The sequence below is a fragment of the Xenopus laevis genome, chromosome 3L (assembly GCF_017654675.1).
Source record: "Xenopus laevis strain J_2021 chromosome 3L, Xenopus_laevis_v10.1, whole genome shotgun sequence".
NCBI classification, from domain to species: domain Eukaryota; kingdom Metazoa; phylum Chordata; class Amphibia; order Anura; family Pipidae; genus Xenopus; species Xenopus laevis.
Genome location: NC_054375.1, coordinates 82,895,290 through 82,901,289, shown reverse-complemented (window position 1 = coordinate 82,901,289; position 6,000 = coordinate 82,895,290).

The following is a 6,000-nucleotide window of genomic DNA, read 5'->3' as shown; positions in this document are numbered from 1 at the left end:
TAACGTTTGTACAGAACTTTTTTTCCTATTCTTTTAATAATGTAAACATCTATTGTTTTTGGTATTTCTTGAGGTAAGCAGAGCAAACAGAAATGAAAATCCCTGTGGGCTCCTAAATTTTGGAAGCAGTCCCGGGGCCCTCACATGGTTGTATGCACAAATTAGCCCCCTGCATAATGAAGTCCTGCTTATCTTATCTGTACACAAAAACACAAAAAGGAGAAGAAATGTATTTCTAAGCAACCTCCAAATATACATTGATTCTACTTTTTTTTTGTTTTAGAATTATTGTAGGTGGAAATGTATTTGCTTTCGAAAGCAGTACCAGTCTACATATTCTGCAAGGCTGGCTCTGAAACAATGTTGAAAGCTGAATGATTAACAGACCTGGAAGAAAAATGACTCCTGTTACATTGTTTTAAGAGTCAGAGCTAGAGCACAGAGCTGAATAAAAAATATAGGTATAGGATCTATAATGAGGTATGCTTGGGACTAGCATTGTTTAGCCACCAATATGAATTCATGCAGCTTAGTTATCAAGTAAGTAATTTTTAAAAATTAGAATTGTTTGCATAAAATGAACTCTAGGAAAGATGGCTGTCTCCATTCATAGGTTTCTGAATAAGGGATACCTCAAGTTCTTCTTGTAGCAATTACAATCAACTGTAAAACCATTGAAAATGTGCAAATGATGTATATTGTAAAGTTCCTTTGATTTGTGTTATCTTTTATATGCCAAAAAAATGGATGAAGGCTTCCTTTGAAGGAATGGCATTGTTTATACAGAGCAATTCCAAGCAATGTAGTGTGGATTAGCACACCCACCTTCTAGATAAGAAAAGATATGCCTGGTGCACGTGGGTGGAGGCTCAGCAACCCCCCAAAGCAGTAGTGTAGAAAGAACCTCACAGCACACAGGTCTGCATGAAGTTTTCAGTGATTTATTGAAGCGGAGTGCACTGCAACGTTTCGGGGTCACCCCCTTTGTCAAGCTTGACAAAGGGGGTGACCCCGAAACGTTGCAGTGCACTCCGCTTCAATAAATCACTGAAAACTTCACGCAGACATGTGTGCCGTGAGGTTCTTTCTACACTATTGTTTATACAGAGCTCAGTATCTCTAGTTATTGGTATGCAAGAAAGCAATACTGCTCTCCATTACTACTGTTTTTTTTTAATAAAGATGATAATGAAATATGCTTTTATTTAATTACAAAAATAGGCAGAATGTATTTTCAGTATTGGAAATAGATAACCAGGTTTTTACCTGTGCTGTTAAATGACTGGAGACCACGAGTGGGGCTGGAATTTCGGAAAAAGAGCCACAACTATTGTGTTTAATTTTTTGGCCAAGCCCAAACATAATAAACCTATTTAAGATATTTCTTAATACAGTCAGACTCACAGAGATTTGTGATTAGTTTGGCAATCAGCGTAGTGGACATGAGTCGTGATTATGTGAGATATTTCAGTACAACTATAATTATCATACAGACAGTGCTTGTCTTAGACACTTCAAGCTATAACTTTACATCTCCTAATTCCTTATGCATGAAATGAAAATAAAACAGAATAAGCCAGCACCAAAAATTATAATGCAACGTTTCCTTTGCATCTGTTTTCTCATTTTGGAAAACATCACAATGTTAGATATCATGTTAATTGAGATACAGACTAAGATCTCAATTAAGAATGTACAGTTAATAAACTTAGGTTGGAAACAGTCGAGCAACACTTTGGCGCTCATTTAGATTGCTCATGCCAAAAGGCACAAGCAATCTTTAAGGAAACCCCACGTGAGTTAACTAATCACCAAAAAAAGCTTGGCAAACTATCATTTTACCCGAACAGGATTTTGAAAATAAGAATAACTTTCAGTTTTTACATGCCAACGTTTTTCTTCATTTCAAAAGCACATTTTGGTAAAATTACCAATGTGTTTCTATGTGTTTGTGCCTTTGATCTTTTTAGCCTTGTGTTGCCAAACAATTCAAGGTGCAGCATAGAACAAAGCCAGCTGGGGAATTTAAAACATATGACATCTAGTAAATATAGATTAACAGTTTATGGCAGGAAAGTGGAAGCATTGTTAGCCAGAACACCTAGTGAAAAAAAGCACAGCTTCTTGAAAGCATTGGTTAAGATGAAAAAAACATAAGGCATCAGTGAGCTTTTTAAATTATTTAACACCTTTCATTAAGCACAAAATATCGCTATCAATAGTTTTACTACTGTGTCCATGTTTGATGATAAAATACTAAAGCTTAATCACTGAAAGTAGTTTATTTTCACTCATCAAACCTGACATGTGAACATTTGTACATGCATTGTGTGAAGAAAAGGTCATAGTGTGAGTACAATTCGCATGCAGAGCCAGCCTTACAAATTAGTTATCCACGGTGCCATGAGAAAAGTTGAAAAATGTTTTGTTTTTAACTGAAAATTTGTCTCTTTTAGCCTCCAATACATCAATGGTTATACCAGTGAGATCTTTCTAAGCATTGTAAGGAAAAGTAATGAAATAAAGTTTAGCTATGAGGGGTAATAGTCTACTATGAAAATATTAGGGATGCACTGAATCCAGGATTTGTTCGAAATTCAGACTTTTTCAACAGGATTTAGATTCAGCCGAATCCTCCCGCCTGGCCGAACCGAATCCTAATTTGCTTATGCAAATTAGGGGTGGGGAGGGTAATCACGTGACTTTTTGTCACATTACAAGGAAGTAAAAAATGTTTCCCCTTCCCACCCCTAATTTGCAGATGCAATCCAAAATAGTGGATTCGGTGCATCCCTAGAAAATATATACATCATTAGTTGCATGAACATTTCTGACTACTTTCCTGAAAAAACTTTTCAAAGCATATGGAATCTTAATTCTTCAATATTGTGCCATTTCATCATTATGTGTAATTGACACCATTTTATTATTGAATATAATATTCATATTTAAATTTGTTTTACGTGTTGATTGCTAATAATGGTAGGGCACTATGGTAGAAATTTCTAAACTGCTCAATCAAAACTGGGCTTCTATGACCAGATTAAAGAAGAAATAAAGCTTCCATAGCATAGTTGCATAAATGTCGCTAGACTACAATCCAACATAATATTTAGGCTAACGCCAGATGTGACGGATTCTCAGCCTGTGGATAAATTCAACCCATAAAAACATCCTTTGAGGTGAGCGGTCTCTGGACAAAGCTGCAGTAATGGAGAAACCGCTGTTAAGGAATGCAGTTCCTGAAGGGCCATGTTCTTCTTTCCTCTATGGACTATGGACATCTTAGAGGAATTATGCCAAGAAATTATGACACAATATTTGTACACATATCTAGAAATATCTAGTGGCTAATTATCATTTTGTTGAAGGGACTCCTTGCCTCTTGGTATGGGTTCTGGGTATTGTATGTATGTCTCAATAAGTATATCATATTAAATACTTTGAGACTGTAGTAGACTACATAGAGTGGTGATAAATGGAACATTTTCTAATTGGACCAGTGTTGTTAGTGGAGTACCACAGGGCTCTGTACTAGGTCCCTTGCTTTTCAACTTGTTTATTAATGACCTGGAGATGGGCATTGAAAGTACTGTTTCTATTTTTGCAGATGATACTAAATTGTGCAGAACTATAGGTTCCATGCAGGATGCTGCCACTTTGCAGAGTGATTTATCTAAGTTGGAAAACTTGGCAGCAAACTGGAAAATGAGGTTCAGTGTTGATAAATGCAAGGTTATGCACTTTGGCAAAAATAATATAAATGCAAGTTATACCCTAAATGGCAGTGTGTTGTGAGTTTCCTTAAATGAGAAGGATCTTGGGGTTTTTGTAGATAACAAGTTGTCTAATTCTGGGCAGTGTCAAATAAAGTTCTGTCTTGCATAAAAGGGCATATTATGCCTCTGTATAGGTCCCTGGTAAGGCCTCATCTGGAGTATGCAGTGCAGTTTTGGACTCCAGTCCTTAAGAGGGATATAAATGAGCTGGAGAGAGAGTGCAGAGATGTGCAACTAAACTGGTTAGAGGGATGGAAAACTTAAATTATGAGGGTAGACTGTCAAGGTTGGGGTTGTTTTCTCTGGAAAAAGGAGCTTGCAAGGGGACAGGATTACACTTTACAAGTACATTAGAGGACATTATAGACAAATAGCAGGGGACCTTTTTACCCATAAAGTGGATCACCGTACCAGAGCCCACCCGTTTAGACTAGAAGAAAAGAACTTTCATTTGAAGCAATTTAGGGAGTTCTTCACAGTCAGGACAGTGAGGTTGTGGAATGCACTGCCTGATGATATTCTGATGGCTGATTCAGTTAATGCCTTTAAGATGATTTTTTGGACAGACATAATATCAAAGGCTATTATGATACTAAACTCTATAGTTTGTATAGGTATGGGTATATATAATTTATGTGAAAGTAGGGAGGGGTGTGTGTATGGATGCTGGGTTTTCATTTGGAGGGGTTGAACTTGATGGACTTTGTCTTTTTTCAACCCGATTTAACTATGTAACTATGTAGTTATATTGTAATGTACCTTGTACCCTTTACATACTGAGCACTCATCAAATGCTAGAAAAGCAAAGACATGGAACAGTTGGTAGGCTGCGTAGTGTAAATGACTTATTTTGTTGCCAAGGGGTGGTGGAAGTTGGGAAATAGGATTGGATTTTCTGCACAGAGCAAAGAAAAAAAATTATACAACATGCAGTCTACAGTCTGTACATTTGTAGCACGAGTCCAGTGATGCATTAGTTGTTTTGAATCATATGCCATCTGTATTGTTTTTTTATGAACCAAATCCTAGATTTGCAATAAATATGACTAATTGGTCATGAAACATTCTTCTTTTCCTTAATTGCTACTGTTCGAAAGATTTTTCATAAATAATTCCCCTTGTTGCATGCCCATCAGTGTTAGTTTTGGGGTGCATGTAGTCTTATCCAATACTTCAAGCCAATACACAGTAATTTGGTTTTGTTTGATTACTCCTTGCTCAGGAATAATGCTACACCTTTGTCAGTATTCTTCCTCAGATAATGAGTCCAGTAAAATACATCATATTCTTCACCGGGGAACAGGTATAAGCTTATAACTGCTAATCCCTTGCTTGTGCGGACATCCCCATTGCATGTTTTGATGCTGTTACTAAAAAGATGGATAAGGAAATATGTAGACAGGACACTCGTGGCAAACAGTGAGTTGTTTTGTGTCTGGTTCTAGGCCTTGACATATGGTGGATAAAGTGGACACGTATCCAAGGATAAGAAATTGGTGTAGGGAGGAGAGCTTAAAGGGTTTCTGTCATGATTTTTATGGTATAGTTTTTATTACTAAACTACATTTTTTACTTTGCAAATAATTCTACCATTTAAAATTATATTCTTGAACTAATAAATTTATTTAGTGTTGTTGTAATATTGGTATGTGGACAGAAATCACAGGTAATTAGAGGAGTCATGATTTTGGTGAGCCAAACTTTGGTGTTTTACTATTCTAATATTTACCACTAGGTGGTATTGGCAATGCAGCTCTCAGGAAGATATTATGTTCTTGCCCTCCCATTGTTCTGTTGTCCCTAATTTTATGTTTCAACTCATTTAACATAATTTTTGTGGTCCCACCTATATATGATGCATAATACATTTCCTTGATTTTACTCTGTACTCAGTTTTACTCTTTACTCAGTTTCACTGAAAAACTTAAAATGGGAGTTCAACTATATTACTCTGATTTGCAGTGCAGCAGTAAAGTAACATGTCACGTGGCTGAGGGCACCTGGGAAACTAAGAACATGTCCATTCCCACTTCAGATTTCAAAATTAAATATTAAAAATTGTTTGCTGTTTTGAAAAACAGATTTCAATGCAGGATTCTGCTGGAGATGTTTTTATCAATTTATCCAAGTGTTTAGACAATTGATTTGATTGATAAATCAGAAAACATTTTTTTTCCCCAAAGGTTTATTCATAGTGCAACCTCAAAGCAGGGTTGTTAGG